The 12,850-nt window shown below is 38.5% G+C and overlaps 28 non-coding genes across 28 annotated transcripts; all 28 read left to right on the forward strand.

Moving 5' to 3' along the window:
- Positions 1–118: 118 nt before the first annotated feature.
- Positions 119–200, forward strand: trnal-aag (transfer RNA leucine (anticodon AAG)). The gene has a single exon. It is a non-coding gene; the product is annotated as a tRNA-Leu (tRNA).
- A 336-nt stretch (positions 201–536) lies between these two features.
- On the forward strand, positions 537–618 carry trnal-aag (transfer RNA leucine (anticodon AAG)). The gene has a single exon. It is a non-coding gene; the product is annotated as a tRNA-Leu (tRNA).
- Positions 619–954: 336 nt separating this feature from the next.
- On the forward strand, positions 955–1,036 carry trnal-aag (transfer RNA leucine (anticodon AAG)). Its single transcript has one exon. It is a non-coding gene; the product is annotated as a tRNA-Leu (tRNA).
- Positions 1,037–1,372: 336 nt separating this feature from the next.
- On the forward strand, positions 1,373–1,454 carry trnal-aag (transfer RNA leucine (anticodon AAG)). The gene has a single exon. It is a non-coding gene; the product is annotated as a tRNA-Leu (tRNA).
- A 391-nt stretch (positions 1,455–1,845) lies between these two features.
- On the forward strand, positions 1,846–1,927 carry trnal-aag (transfer RNA leucine (anticodon AAG)). Its single transcript has one exon. It is a non-coding gene; the product is annotated as a tRNA-Leu (tRNA).
- Positions 1,928–2,263: 336 nt separating this feature from the next.
- On the forward strand, positions 2,264–2,345 carry trnal-aag (transfer RNA leucine (anticodon AAG)). The gene has a single exon. It is a non-coding gene; the product is annotated as a tRNA-Leu (tRNA).
- A 336-nt stretch (positions 2,346–2,681) lies between these two features.
- Positions 2,682–2,763, forward strand: trnal-aag (transfer RNA leucine (anticodon AAG)). The gene has a single exon. It is a non-coding gene; the product is annotated as a tRNA-Leu (tRNA).
- Positions 2,764–3,517: 754 nt separating this feature from the next.
- trnal-aag (transfer RNA leucine (anticodon AAG)) lies at positions 3,518–3,599 on the forward strand. Its single transcript has one exon. It is a non-coding gene; the product is annotated as a tRNA-Leu (tRNA).
- Positions 3,600–3,935: 336 nt separating this feature from the next.
- Positions 3,936–4,017, forward strand: trnal-aag (transfer RNA leucine (anticodon AAG)). The gene has a single exon. It is a non-coding gene; the product is annotated as a tRNA-Leu (tRNA).
- Positions 4,018–4,353: 336 nt separating this feature from the next.
- On the forward strand, positions 4,354–4,435 carry trnal-aag (transfer RNA leucine (anticodon AAG)). The gene has a single exon. It is a non-coding gene; the product is annotated as a tRNA-Leu (tRNA).
- Positions 4,436–4,771: 336 nt separating this feature from the next.
- On the forward strand, positions 4,772–4,853 carry trnal-aag (transfer RNA leucine (anticodon AAG)). Its single transcript has one exon. It is a non-coding gene; the product is annotated as a tRNA-Leu (tRNA).
- Positions 4,854–5,189: 336 nt separating this feature from the next.
- On the forward strand, positions 5,190–5,271 carry trnal-aag (transfer RNA leucine (anticodon AAG)). Its single transcript has one exon. It is a non-coding gene; the product is annotated as a tRNA-Leu (tRNA).
- Positions 5,272–5,606: 335 nt separating this feature from the next.
- Positions 5,607–5,688, forward strand: trnal-aag (transfer RNA leucine (anticodon AAG)). Its single transcript has one exon. It is a non-coding gene; the product is annotated as a tRNA-Leu (tRNA).
- A 336-nt stretch (positions 5,689–6,024) lies between these two features.
- On the forward strand, positions 6,025–6,106 carry trnal-aag (transfer RNA leucine (anticodon AAG)). Its single transcript has one exon. It is a non-coding gene; the product is annotated as a tRNA-Leu (tRNA).
- Positions 6,107–6,442: 336 nt separating this feature from the next.
- trnal-aag (transfer RNA leucine (anticodon AAG)) lies at positions 6,443–6,524 on the forward strand. Its single transcript has one exon. It is a non-coding gene; the product is annotated as a tRNA-Leu (tRNA).
- Positions 6,525–6,860: 336 nt separating this feature from the next.
- trnal-aag (transfer RNA leucine (anticodon AAG)) lies at positions 6,861–6,942 on the forward strand. Its single transcript has one exon. It is a non-coding gene; the product is annotated as a tRNA-Leu (tRNA).
- Positions 6,943–7,278: 336 nt separating this feature from the next.
- trnal-aag (transfer RNA leucine (anticodon AAG)) lies at positions 7,279–7,360 on the forward strand. Its single transcript has one exon. It is a non-coding gene; the product is annotated as a tRNA-Leu (tRNA).
- A 754-nt stretch (positions 7,361–8,114) lies between these two features.
- Positions 8,115–8,196, forward strand: trnal-aag (transfer RNA leucine (anticodon AAG)). Its single transcript has one exon. It is a non-coding gene; the product is annotated as a tRNA-Leu (tRNA).
- A 336-nt stretch (positions 8,197–8,532) lies between these two features.
- Positions 8,533–8,614, forward strand: trnal-aag (transfer RNA leucine (anticodon AAG)). The gene has a single exon. It is a non-coding gene; the product is annotated as a tRNA-Leu (tRNA).
- A 335-nt stretch (positions 8,615–8,949) lies between these two features.
- Positions 8,950–9,031, forward strand: trnal-aag (transfer RNA leucine (anticodon AAG)). The gene has a single exon. It is a non-coding gene; the product is annotated as a tRNA-Leu (tRNA).
- Positions 9,032–9,367: 336 nt separating this feature from the next.
- On the forward strand, positions 9,368–9,449 carry trnal-aag (transfer RNA leucine (anticodon AAG)). Its single transcript has one exon. It is a non-coding gene; the product is annotated as a tRNA-Leu (tRNA).
- Positions 9,450–9,787: 338 nt separating this feature from the next.
- Positions 9,788–9,869, forward strand: trnal-aag (transfer RNA leucine (anticodon AAG)). The gene has a single exon. It is a non-coding gene; the product is annotated as a tRNA-Leu (tRNA).
- A 755-nt stretch (positions 9,870–10,624) lies between these two features.
- trnal-aag (transfer RNA leucine (anticodon AAG)) lies at positions 10,625–10,706 on the forward strand. Its single transcript has one exon. It is a non-coding gene; the product is annotated as a tRNA-Leu (tRNA).
- Positions 10,707–11,042: 336 nt separating this feature from the next.
- On the forward strand, positions 11,043–11,124 carry trnal-aag (transfer RNA leucine (anticodon AAG)). The gene has a single exon. It is a non-coding gene; the product is annotated as a tRNA-Leu (tRNA).
- A 336-nt stretch (positions 11,125–11,460) lies between these two features.
- trnal-aag (transfer RNA leucine (anticodon AAG)) lies at positions 11,461–11,542 on the forward strand. Its single transcript has one exon. It is a non-coding gene; the product is annotated as a tRNA-Leu (tRNA).
- Positions 11,543–11,877: 335 nt separating this feature from the next.
- On the forward strand, positions 11,878–11,959 carry trnal-aag (transfer RNA leucine (anticodon AAG)). Its single transcript has one exon. It is a non-coding gene; the product is annotated as a tRNA-Leu (tRNA).
- Positions 11,960–12,295: 336 nt separating this feature from the next.
- trnal-aag (transfer RNA leucine (anticodon AAG)) lies at positions 12,296–12,377 on the forward strand. Its single transcript has one exon. It is a non-coding gene; the product is annotated as a tRNA-Leu (tRNA).
- Positions 12,378–12,715: 338 nt separating this feature from the next.
- trnal-aag (transfer RNA leucine (anticodon AAG)) lies at positions 12,716–12,797 on the forward strand. Its single transcript has one exon. It is a non-coding gene; the product is annotated as a tRNA-Leu (tRNA).
- Positions 12,798–12,850: the final 53 nt, after the last annotated feature.

The raw sequence follows: 12,850 nt of genomic DNA on the forward strand, positions 1-12,850 counted from the left end.
AACATGAGATCCATAAAAATTTTAATTAAAGAAGAAAATTAAAAAGAAGACAAAGTTACAAGGGAGTGCCGATGCTCTAGGTAACTGATGGGAAAGTGTGAATAATTTCCTAAAGCAGGGTAGTGTGGCCGAGCGGTCTAAGGCGCTGGATTAAGGCTCCAGTCTCTATGGAGGCGTGGGTTCAAATCCCACCACTGCCATCTTTATTGAGTTTGTTTGCGCAATTACAAATGAAGGGAATCCAGCCTTTACCCCAATTCCCACGTGTGTTATTGAAATTATCTGCTGCGTTTTTCAGATTCAATCTGCTTTAGACATAAAAGCAGAAATGAATTATATGTGTACACGAAGGAAGAAAGAGCAACATGAGATAAATTAACAGTTTTAAAAAGAAAATCAAAAACGATGAAGGAAGACTAACATGAGATCCATAAAAAAATGTATTAAAGAAGAAAATTTAAAAGAAGACAAAGTTACAAGGGAGTGCAGATGCTCTAGGTAACTGATGGGAAAGTGTGAATAATTTCCTAAAGCAGGGTATTGTGGCCGAGCGGTCTAAGGCGCTGGATTAAGACTCCAGTCTCTACGGAGGCGTGGGTTCAAATCCCACCACTGGCATCTTTATTGAGTGTGTTTGTGCAAGGACAAATAAAGGGAATCCAGCCTTTACCCCAATTCCCACGTCTGTAATTGAAATTATCTTTTGCGTTTTTCAGATTCAATCTGCTTCAGACATAAAAGCAGAAACGAATTATATGTGTACACGAAGGAATAAAGAGAAACATGAGATAAATTAACAGTTTTAAAAAGAAAATCAAAAACGATGAAGGAAGAGCAACATGAGATCCATAATTTTTTTTATTAAAGAAGAAAATTAAAAAGAAGACAAAGTTACAAGGGAGTGCCGATGCTCTAGGTAACTGATGGGAAAGTGTGAATATTTTGCTAAAGCAGGGTAGTGTGGCCGAGCGGTCTAAGGCGCTGGATTAAGGCTCCAGTCTCTATGGAGGCGTGGGTTCAAATCCCACCACTGCCATCTTTATTGAGTTTGTTTGCGCAAGGACAAATAAAGGGAATCCAGCTTTTACCCCAATTCCCACGTCTGTTATTGAAATTATCTCATGCGTTTCTCAGATTCAATCTGCTACAGACATGAAAGCAGAAACGATTTGTATGTGTACACGAAGGAAGAAAGAGGAACATGAGATAAATTAACAGTTTTAAAAAGAAAATCAAAAACGATGAAGGAAGAGCAACATGAGATCCATAACAATTTTAATAAAAGAAGGAAATTAAAAAGAAGACAAAGTTACAAGGGAGTGCCGATGCTCTAGGTAACTGATAGGAAAGTGTGAATATTTTTCTAAAGCAGGGTAGTGTGGCCGAGCGGTCTAAGCCGCTGGATTAAGGCTTCAGTCTCTATGGAGGCGTGGGTTCAAATCCCACCACTGCCATCTTTATTGAGTTTGTTTGCGCAAGGACAAATAAAGGGAATCCAGCCTTTACCCCAATTCCCACGTGTGTTATTGAAATTATCTGCTGCGTTTTTCAGATTCAATCTGCTTCAGACATAAAAGCAGAAACATATTATATGTGTACACGAAGAAAGAAAGAGCAACATGAGATAAATTAACAGTTTTAAAAAGAAAATCAAAAACGATGAAGAAAGAGCAACATGAGATAAATTAACACTTTTAAAAAGAAAATCAAAAACGATGAAGGAAGAGCAACATGAGATCCATAAAAAAATTATTTAAGAAGAAAATTAAAAAGAAGACAAAGTTACAAGGGAGAGCCGATGCTCTAGGTAACTGATGGGAAAGTGTGAATTTTTTGCTACAGCAGGGTAGTGTGGCCGAGCGGTCTAAGGCTCTGGATTAAGGCTCCAGTCTCTACGGAGGCGTGGGTTCAAATCCCAGCACTGCCATCTTTATTGAGTTTGTTTGCGCAAGGACAAATAAAGGGAATCCAGCCTTTACCCCAATTCCCACGTCTGTAATTGAAATTATCTGCTGCGTTTTTCAGATTCAATCTGCTTCAGACATAAAAGCAGAAACAAATTATATGTGTACACGAAGAAAGAAAGAGCAACATGAGATAAATTAACAGTTTTAAAAAGAAAATCAAAAACGATGAAGGAAGAGCAACATGAGATCCATAACAATTTTAATTAAACAAGAAAATTAAAAAGAAGACAAAGTTACAAGGGAGTGCCGATGCTCTAGGTAACTGATGGGAAAGTGTGAATATTTTGCTGAAGCAGGGTAGTGTGGCCGAGCGGTCTAAGGTGCTGGATTAAGGCTCCAGTCTCTACGGAGGCGTGGGTTCAAATCCCAGCACTGCCATCTTTATTGAGTGTGTTTGCGCAAGGACAAATAAAGGGTATCCAGCCTTTACCCCAATTCCCACGTCTGTAATTGAAATTATCTGCTGCGTTTTTCAGATTCAATCTGCTTCAGACATAAAAGCAGAAACGAATTATATGTGTACACGAAGGAATAAAGAGAAACATGAGATAAATTAACAGTTTTAAAAAGAAAATCAAAAACGATGAAGGAAGAGCAACATGAGATCCATAAAAAATTTAATTAAAGAAGAAAATTATAAAGAAGACAAATTTACAAGGGAGTGCCGATGCTCTAGGTTACTGATGGGAAAGTGTGAATAATTTGCTAAAGCAGGGTAGTGTGGCCGAGCGGTCTAAGGCGCTGGATTAAGGCTCCAGTCTCTATGGAGGAGTGGGTTCAAATCCCACCACTGCCATCTTTATTGAGTTTGTTTGCGCAATTACAAATGAAGGGAATCCAGCCTTTACCCCAATTCCCACGTCTGTTATTGAAATTATCTGCTGCGTTTTTCAGATTCAATCTGCTTTAGACATAAAAGCAGAAACGAATTATATGTGTACACGAAGGAAGAAAGAGCAACATGAGATAAATTAACAGTTTTAAAAAGAAAATCAAAAACGATGAAGGAAGACTAACATGAGATCCATAAAAAAATGTATTAAAGAAGAAAATTTAAAAGAAGACAAAGTTACAAGGGAGTGCAGATGCTCTAGGTAACTGATGGGAAAGTGTGAATATTTTGCTAAAGCAGGGTTGTGTGGCCGAGCGGTCTAAGGCGATGGATAAAGGCTCCAGTCTCTGTGGAGGCGTGGGTTCAAATCCCACCACTGCCATCTTTATTGAGTTTGTTTGCGCAAGGACAAATAAAGGGAATCCAGCCTTTACCCTAATTCCCACGTCTGTTATTGAAATTATCTGCTGCGTTTTTCAGATTCAATCTGCTTCAGACATAAAAGCAGAAACAAATTATATGTGTACACGAAGGAAGAAAGAGCAACATGAGATAAATTAACAGTTTTAAAAAGAAAATCAAAAACGATGAAGGAAGAGCAACATGAGATCCATAAAAAAATGTATTAAAGAAGAAAATTAAAAAGAAGACAAAGTTACAAGGGAGTACCGATGCTCTAGGTAACTGATGGGAAAGTGTGAATATTTTGCTACAGCAGGGTAGTGTGGCCGAGCGGTCTAAGGCTCTGGATTAAGGCTCCAGTCTCTATGGAGGCGTGGGTTCAAATCCCACCACTGCCATCTTTATTGAGTTTGTTTGCGCAAGGACAAATAAAGGGAATCCAGCCTTTACCCCAATTCCCACGTCTGTAATTTAAATTATCTGCTGCGTTTTTCAGATTCAATCTGCTTCAGACATAAAAGCAGAAACGAATTATATGTGTACACGAAGGAAGAAAGAGCAACATGAGATAAATTAACATTTTTAAAAAGAAAATAAAAAACGATGAAGGAAGAGCAACATGAGATCCATAAAAATTTTAATTAAAGAAGAAAATTAAAAAGAAGACAAAGTTACAAGGGAGTGCCGATGCTCTAGGTAACTGATGGGAAAGTGTGAATAATTTCCTAAAGCAGGGTAGTGTGGCCGAGCGGTCTAAGGCGCTGGATTAAGGCTCCAGTCTCTATGGAGGCGTGGGTTCAAATCCCACCACTGCCATCTTTATTGAGTTTGTTTGCGCAATTACAAATGAAGGGAATCCAGCCTTTACCCCAATTCCCACGTGTGTTATTGAAATTATCTGCTGCGTTTTTCAGATTCAATCTGCTTTAGACATAAAAGCAGAAATGAATTATATGTGTACACGAAGGAAGAAAGAGCAACATGAGATAAATTAACAGTTTTAAAAAGAAAATCAAAAACGATGAAGGAAGACTAACATGAGATCCATAAAAAAATGTATTAAAGAAGAAAATTTAAAAGAAGACAAAGTTACAAGGGAGTGCAGATGCTCTAGGTAACTGATGGGAAAGTGTGAATAATTTCCTAAAGCAGGGTATTGTGGCCGAGCGGTCTAAGGCGCTGGATTAAGACTCCAGTCTCTACGGAGGCGTGGGTTCAAATCCCACCACTGGCATCTTTATTGAGTGTGTTTGTGCAAGGACAAATAAAGGGAATCCAGCCTTTACCCCAATTCCCACGTCTGTAATTGAAATTATCTTTTGCGTTTTTCAGATTCAATCTGCTTCAGACATAAAAGCAGAAACGAATTATATGTGTACACGAAGGAATAAAGAGAAACATGAGATAAATTAACAGTTTTAAAAAGAAAATCAAAAACGATGAAGGAAGAGCAACATGAGATCCATAATTTTTTTTATTAAAGAAGAAAATTAAAAAGAAGACAAAGTTACAAGGGAGTGCCGATGCTCTAGGTAACTGATGGGAAAGTGTGAATATTTTGCTAAAGCAGGGTAGTGTGGCCGAGCGGTCTAAGGCGCTGGATTAAGGCTCCAGTCTCTATGGAGGCGTGGGTTCAAATCCCACCACTGCCATCTTTATTGAGTTTGTTTGCGCAAGGACAAATAAAGGGAATCCAGCTTTTACCCCAATTCCCACGTCTGTTATTGAAATTATCTCATGCGTTTCTCAGATTCAATCTGCTACAGACATGAAAGCAGAAACGATTTGTATGTGTACACGAAGGAAGAAAGAGGAACATGAGATAAATTAACAGTTTTAAAAAGAAAATCAAAAACGATGAAGGAAGAGCAACATGAGATCCATAACAATTTTAATAAAAGAAGGAAATTAAAAAGAAGACAAAGTTACAAGGGAGTGCCGATGCTCTAGGTAACTGATAGGAAAGTGTGAATATTTTTCTAAAGCAGGGTAGTGTGGCCGAGCGGTCTAAGCCGCTGGATTAAGGCTTCAGTCTCTATGGAGGCGTGGGTTCAAATCCCACCACTGCCATCTTTATTGAGTTTGTTTGCGCAAGGACAAATAAAGGGAATCCAGCCTTTACCCCAATTCCCACGTCTGTTATTGAAATTATCTGCTGCGTTTTTCAGATTCAATCTGCTTCAGACATAAAAGCAGAAACATATTATATGTGTACACGAAGGAAGAAAGAGCAACATGAGATAAATTAACACTTTTAAAAAGAAAATCAAAAACGATGAAGGAAGAGCAACATGAGATCCATAAAAAAATTATTTAAGAAGAAAATTAAAAAGAAGACAAAGTTACAAGGGAGAGCCGATGCTCTAGGTAACTGATGGGAAAGTGTGAATTTTTTGCTACAGCAGGGTAGTGTGGCCGAGCGGTCTAAGGCTCTGGATTAAGGCTCCAGTCTCTACGGAGGCGTGGGTTCAAATCCCAGCACTGCCATCTTTATTGAGTTTGTTTGCGCAAGGACAAATAAAGGGAATCCAGCCTTTACCCCAATTCCCACGTCTGTAATTGAAATTATCTGCTGCGTTTTTCAGATTCAATCTGCTTCAGACATAAAAGCAGAAACAAATTATATGTGTACACGAAGAAAGAAAGAGCAACATGAGATAAATTAACAGTTTTAAAAAGAAAATCAAAAACGATGAAGGAAGAGCAACATGAGATCCATAACAATTTTAATTAAACAAGAAAATTAAAAAGAAGACAAAGTTACAAGGGAGTGCCGATGCTCTAGGTAACTGATGGGAAAGTGTGAATATTTTGCTGAAGCAGGGTAGTGTGGCCGAGCGGTCTAAGGTGCTGGATTAAGGCTCCAGTCTCTACGGAGGCGTGGGTTCAAATCCCAGCACTGCCATCTTTATTGAGTGTGTTTGCGCAAGGACAAATAAAGGGTATCCAGCCTTTACCCCAATTCCCACGTCTGTAATTGAAATTATCTGCTGCGTTTTTCAGATTCAATCTGCTTCAGACATAAAAGCAGAAACGAATTATATGTGTACACGAAGGAATAAAGAGAAACATGAGATAAATTAACAGTTTTAAAAAGAAAATCAAAAACGATGAAGGAAGAGCAACATGAGATCCATAATTTTTTTTATTAAAGAAGAAAATTATAAAGAAGACAAATTTACAAGGGAGTGCCGATGCTCTAGGTAACTGATGGGAAAGTGTGAATAATTTGCTAAAGCAGGGTAGTGTGGCCGAGCGGTCTAAGGCGCTGGATTAAGGCTCCAGTCTCTATGGAGGAGTGGGTTCAAATCCCAGCACTGCCATCTTTATTGAGTTTGTTTGCGCAAGGACAAATAAAGGGAATCCAGCCTTTACCCCAAATCCCACGTCTGTAATTGAAATTATCTGCTGCGTTTTTCAGATTCAATCTGCTTCAGACATAAAAGCAGAAACGAATTATATGTGTACACGAAGAAAGAAAGAGCAACATGAGATAAATTAACAGTTTTAAAAAGAAAATCAAAAACGATGAAGGAAGAGCAACATGAGATCCATAACAATTTTAATTAAACAAGAAAATTAAAAAGAAGACAAAGTTACAAGGGAGTGCCGATGCTCTAGGTAACTGATGGGAAAGTGTGAATATTTTGCTGAAGCAGGGTAGTGTGGCCGAGCGGTCTAAGGTGCTGGATTAAGGCTCCAGTCTCTACGGAGGCGTGGGTTCAAATCCCACCACTAGCATCTTTATTGAGTGTGTTTGCGCAAGGACAAATAAAGGGAATCCAGCCTTTACCCCAATTCCCACGTCTGTAATTGAAATTATCTGCTGCGTTTTTCAGATTCAATCTGCTTCAGACATAAAAGCAGAAACGAATTATATGTGTACACGAAGGAATAAAGAGAAACATGAGATAAATTAACAGTTTTAAAAAGAAAATCAAAAACGATGAAGGAAGAGCAACATGAGATCCATAAAAAATTTAATTAAAGAAGAAAATTATAAAGAAGACAAATTTACAAGGGAGTGCCGATGCTCTAGGTTACTGATGGGAAAGTGTGAATAATTTGCTAAAGCAGGGTAGTGTGGCCGAGCGGTCTAAGGCGCTGGATTAAGGCTCCAGTCTCTATGGAGGAGTGGGTTCAAATCCCACCACTGCCATCTTTATTGAGTTTGTTTGCGCAATTACAAATGAAGGGAATCCAGCCTTTACCCCAATTCCCACGTCTGTTATTGAAATTATCTGCTGCGTTTTTCAGATTCAATCTGCTTTAGACATAAAAGCAGAAACGAATTATATGTGTACACGAAGGAAGAAAGAGCAACATGAGATAAATTAACAGTTTTAAAAAGAAAATCAAAAACGATGAAGGAAGACTAACATGAGATCCATAAAAAAATGTATTAAAGAAGAAAATTTAAAAGAAGACAAAGTTACAAGGGAGTGCAGATGCTCTAGGTAACTGATGGGAAAGTGTGAATATTTTGCTAAAGCAGGGTTGTGTGGCCGAGCGGTCTAAGGCGATGGATAAAGGCTCCAGTCTCTGTGGAGGCGTGGGTTCAAATCCCACCACTGCCATCTTTATTGAGTTTGTTTGCGCAAGGACAAATAAAGGGAATCCAGCCTTTACCCTAATTCCCACGTCTGTTATTGAAATTATCTGCTGCGTTTTTCAGATTCAATCTGCTTCAGACATAAAAGCAGAAACAAATTATATGTGTACACGAAGGAAGAAAGAGCAACATGAGATAAATTAACAGTTTTAAAAAGAAAATCAAAAACGATGAAGGAAGAGCAACATGAGATCCATAAAAAAATGTATTAAAGAAGAAAATTAAAAAGAAGACAAAGTTACAAGGGAGTACCGATGCTCTAGGTAACTGATGGGAAAGTGTGAATATTTTGCTACAGCAGGGTAGTGTGGCCGAGCGGTCTAAGGCTCTGGATTAAGGCTCCAGTCTCTATGGAGGCGTGGGTTCAAATCCCACCACTGCCATCTTTATTGAGTTTGTTTGCGCAAGGACAAATAAAGGGAATCCAGCTTTTACCCCAATTCCCACGTCTGTTATTGAAATTATCTCATGCGTTTCTCAGATTCAATCTGCTACAGACATGAAAGCAGAAACGATTTATATGTATACACGAAGGAAGAAAGAGGAACATGAGATAAATTAACAGTTTTAAAAAGAAAATCAAAAACGATGAAGGAAGAGCAACATGAGATCCATAACAATTTTAATAAAAGAAGGAAATTAAAAAGAAGACAAAGTTACAAGGGAGTGCCGATGCTCTAGGTAACTGATGGGAAAGTGTGAATATTTTGCTAAAGCAAGGTAGTGTGGCCGAGCGGTCTAAGATGCTGGATTAAGGCTTCAGTCTCTATGGAGGCGTGGGTTCAAATCCCACCACTGCCATCTTTATTGAGTTTGTTTGCGCAAGGACAAATAAAGGGAATCCAGCCTTTACCCCAATTCCCACGTGTGTTATTGAAATTATCTGCTGCGTTTTTCAGATTCAATCTGCTTCAGACATAAAAGCAGAAACAAATTATATGTGTACACGAAGGAAGAAAGAGCAACATGAGATAAATTAACCCTTTTAAAAAGAAAATCAAAAACGATGAAGGAAGAGCAACATGAGATCCATAAAAAAATTATTCAAGAAGAAAATTAAAAAGAAGCCAAAGTTACAAGGGAGAGCCGATGCTCTAGGTAACTGATGGGAAAGTGTGAATTTCTTGCTACAGCAGGGTAGTGTGGCCGAGCGGTCTAAGGCTCTGGATTAAGGCTCCAGTCTCTATGGAGGCGTGGGTTCAAATCCCACCACTGCCATCTTTATTGAGTTTGTTTGCGCAAGGACAAATAAAGGGAATCCAGCCTTTACCCCAATTCCCACGTCTGTTATTGAAATTATCTGCTGCGTTTTTCAGATTCAATCTGCTTCAGACATAAAAGCAGAAACGAATTATATGTGTACACGAAGGAAGAAAGAGCAACATGAGATAAATTAACATTTTTAAAAAGAAAATCAAAAACGATGAAGGACGAGCAACATGAGATCCATAACAATTTTAATTAAACAAGAAAATTAAAAAGAAGACAAAGTTATAAGGGAGTGCCGATGCTCTAGGTAACTGATGGGAAAGTGTGAATATTTTGCTAAATTAGGGTAGTGTGGCCGAGCGGTCTAAGGCGCTAGATTAAGGCTCCAGTCTCTATGGAGGCGTGGGTTCAAATCCCACCACTGCCATCTTTATTGAGTTTGTTTGCGGAAGGACAAATAAAGGGAATCCAGCCTTTACCCCAATTCCCACGTCTGTTATTGAAATTATCTGCTGCGTTTTTCAGATTCAATCTGCTTCAGACATAAAAGCAGAAACGAATTAAATGTGTACACAAAGGAAGAAAGAGCAACATGAGATAAATTAACATTTTTAAAAAGAAAATCAAAAACGATGAAGGAAGAGCAACATGAGATCCATAAAAAAAAATTAATTAAAGAAGAAAATTAAAAAGAAGACAAAGTTACAAGGGAGTGCCGATGCTCTAGGTAACTGATGGGAAAGTGTGAATAATTTGCTAAAGCAGGGTAGTGTGGCCGAGCGGTCAAAGGCGCTGGATTAAGGCTCCAGTCTCTATGGACGAGTGGGTTCAAATCCCACCACTGCCATCTTTATTGAGTTTGTTTGCGCAATTACAAATGAAGGGAATCCAGCCTTTACCCCAATTCCCACGTGTGTTATTGAAATTATCTGCTGCGTTTTTCAGATTCAATCTGCTTTAGACATAAAAGCAGAAACGAATTATATGTGTACACGAAGGAAGAAAGAGCAACATGAGATAAATTAACAGTTTTAAAAAGAAAATCAAAAACGATGAAGGAAGACTAACATGAGATCCATAAAAAAATGTATTAAAGAAGAAAATTTAAAAGAAGACAAAGTTACAAGGGAGTGCAGATGCTCTAGGTAACTGATGGGAAAGTGTGAATATTTTGCTAAAGCAGGGTTGTGTGGCCGAGCGGTCTAAGGCGATGGATAAAGGCTCCAGTCTCTGTGGAGGCGTGGGTTCAAATCCCACCACTGCCATCTTTATTGAGTTTGTTTGCGCAAGGACAAATAAAGGGAATCCAGCCTTTACCCTAATTCCCACGTCTGTTATTGAAATTATCTGCTGCGTTTTTCAGATTCAATCTGCTTCAGACATAAAAGCAGAAACAAATTATATGTGTACACGAAGGAAGAAAGAGCAACATGAGATAAATTAACAGTTTTAAAAAGAAAATCAAAAACGATGAAGGAAGAGCAACATGAGATCCATAAAAAAATGTATTAAAGAAGAAAATTAAAAAGAAGACAAAGTTACAAGGGAGTACCGATGCTCTAGGTAACTGATGGGAAATGTGTGCATATTTAGCTAAAGAATGGTATTGTGGCCGAGCGGTCTAAGGCGCTGGATTAAGGTTCCAGTCTCTATGGAGGCGTGGGTTCAAATCCCAACACTGCCATCTTTATTGAGTTTGTTTGCGCAAGGACAAATAAAGGGAATCCAGCTTTTACCCCAATTCCCACGTCTGTTATTGAAATTATCTCATGCGTTTCTCAGATTCAATCTGCTACAGACATGAAAGCAGAAACGATTTATATGTGTACACGAAGGAAGAAAGAGGAACATGAGATAAATTAACAGTTTTAAAAAGAAAATCAAAAACGATGAAGGAAGAGCAACATGAGATCCATAACAATTTTAATTAAAGAAGAAAATTAAAAAGAAGACAAAGTTACAAGGGAGTGCCGATGCTCTAGGTAACTGATGGGAAAGTGTGAATATTTTGCTAAAGCAGGGTAGTGTGGCCGAGCGGTCTAAGGCTCTGGATTAAGGCTCCAGTCTCTATGGAGGCGTGGGTTCAAATCCCACCACTGCCATCTTCATTGAGTTTGTTTGCGCAAGGACAAATAAAGGGAATCCAGCTTTTACCCCAATTCCCACGTCTGTTATTGAAATTATCTCATGCGTTTCTCAGATTCAATCTGCTACAGACATGAAAGCAGAAACGATTTATATGTATACACGAAGGAAGAAAGAGGAACATGAGATAAATTAACAGTTTTAAAAAGAAAATCAAAAACGATGAAGGAAGAGCAACATGAGATCCATAACAATTTTAATAAAAGAAGGAAATTAAAAAGAAGACAAAGTTACAAGGGAGTGCCGATGCTCTAGGTAACTGATGGGAAAGTGTGAATATTTTGCTAAAGCAGGGTAGTGTGGCCGAGCGGTCTAAGATGCTGGATTAAGGCTTCAGTCTCTATGGAGGCGTGGGTTCAAATCCCACCACTGCCATCTTTATTGAGTTTGTTTGCGCAAGGACAAATAAAGGGAATCCAGCCTTTACCCCAATTCCCACGTGTGTTATTGAAATTATCTGCTGCGTTTTTCAGATTCAATCTGCTTCAGACATAAAAGCAGAAACAAATTATATGTGTACACGAAGGAAGAAAGAGCAACATGAGATAAATTAACACTTTTAAAAAGAAAATCAAAAACGATGAAGGAAGAGCAACATGAGATCCATAAAAAAATTATTCAAGAAGAAAATTAAAAAGAAGACAAAGTTACAAGGGAGAGCCGATGCTCTAGGTGACTGATGGGAAAGTGTGAATTTTTTGCTACAGCAGGGTAGTGTGGCCGAGCGGTCTAAGGCTCTGGATTAAGGCTCCAGTCTCTATGGAGGCGTGGGTTCAAATCCCACCACTGCCATCTTTATTGAGTTTGTTTGCGCAAGGACAAATAAAGGGAATCCAGCCTTTACCCCAATTCCCACGTCTGTTATTGAAATTATCTGCTGCGTTTTTCAGATTCAATCTGCTTCAGACATAAAAGCAGAAACGAATTATATGTGTACACGAAGGAAGAAAGAGCAACATGAGATAAATTAACATTTTTAAAAAGAAAATCAAAAACGATGAAGGACGAGCAACATGAGATCCATAACAATTTTAATTAAACAAGAAAATTAAAAAGAAGACAAAGTTACAAGGGAGTGCCGATGCTCTAGGTAACTGATGGGAAAGTGTGAATAATTTGCTAAAGCAGGGTAGTGTGGCCGAGCGGTCTAAGGCGCTGGATTAAGGCTCCAGTCTCTATGGAGGAGTGGGTTCAAATCCCACCACTGCCATCTTTATTGAGTTTGTTTGCGCAATTACAAATGAAGGGAATCCAGCCTTTACCCCAATTCCCACGTCTGTTATTGAAATTATCTGCTGCGTTTTTCAGATTCAATCTGCTTTACACATAAAAGCAGAAACGAATTATATGTGTACACGAAGGAAGAAAGAGCAACATGAGATAAATTAACAGTTTTAAAAAGAAAATCAAAAACGATGAAGGAAGAGCAACATGAGATCCATAAAAAAAAATTAATTAAAGAAGAAAATTAAAAAGAAGACAAAGTTACAAGGGAGTGCCGATGCTCTAGGTAACTGATGGGAAAGTGTGAATATTTAGCTAAAGAATGGTAGTGTGGCCGAGCGGTCTAAGGCGCTGGATTAAGGCTCCAGTCTCTATGGAGGCGTGGGTTCAAATCCCAACACTGCCATCTTTATTGAGTTTGTTTGCGCAAGGACAAATAAAGGGAATCCAGCTTTTACC

The sequence above is a fragment of the Salvelinus fontinalis genome, chromosome 40 (genome assembly GCF_029448725.1).
Source record: "Salvelinus fontinalis isolate EN_2023a chromosome 40, ASM2944872v1, whole genome shotgun sequence".
In the NCBI taxonomy this organism is placed as follows: domain Eukaryota; kingdom Metazoa; phylum Chordata; class Actinopteri; order Salmoniformes; family Salmonidae; genus Salvelinus; species Salvelinus fontinalis.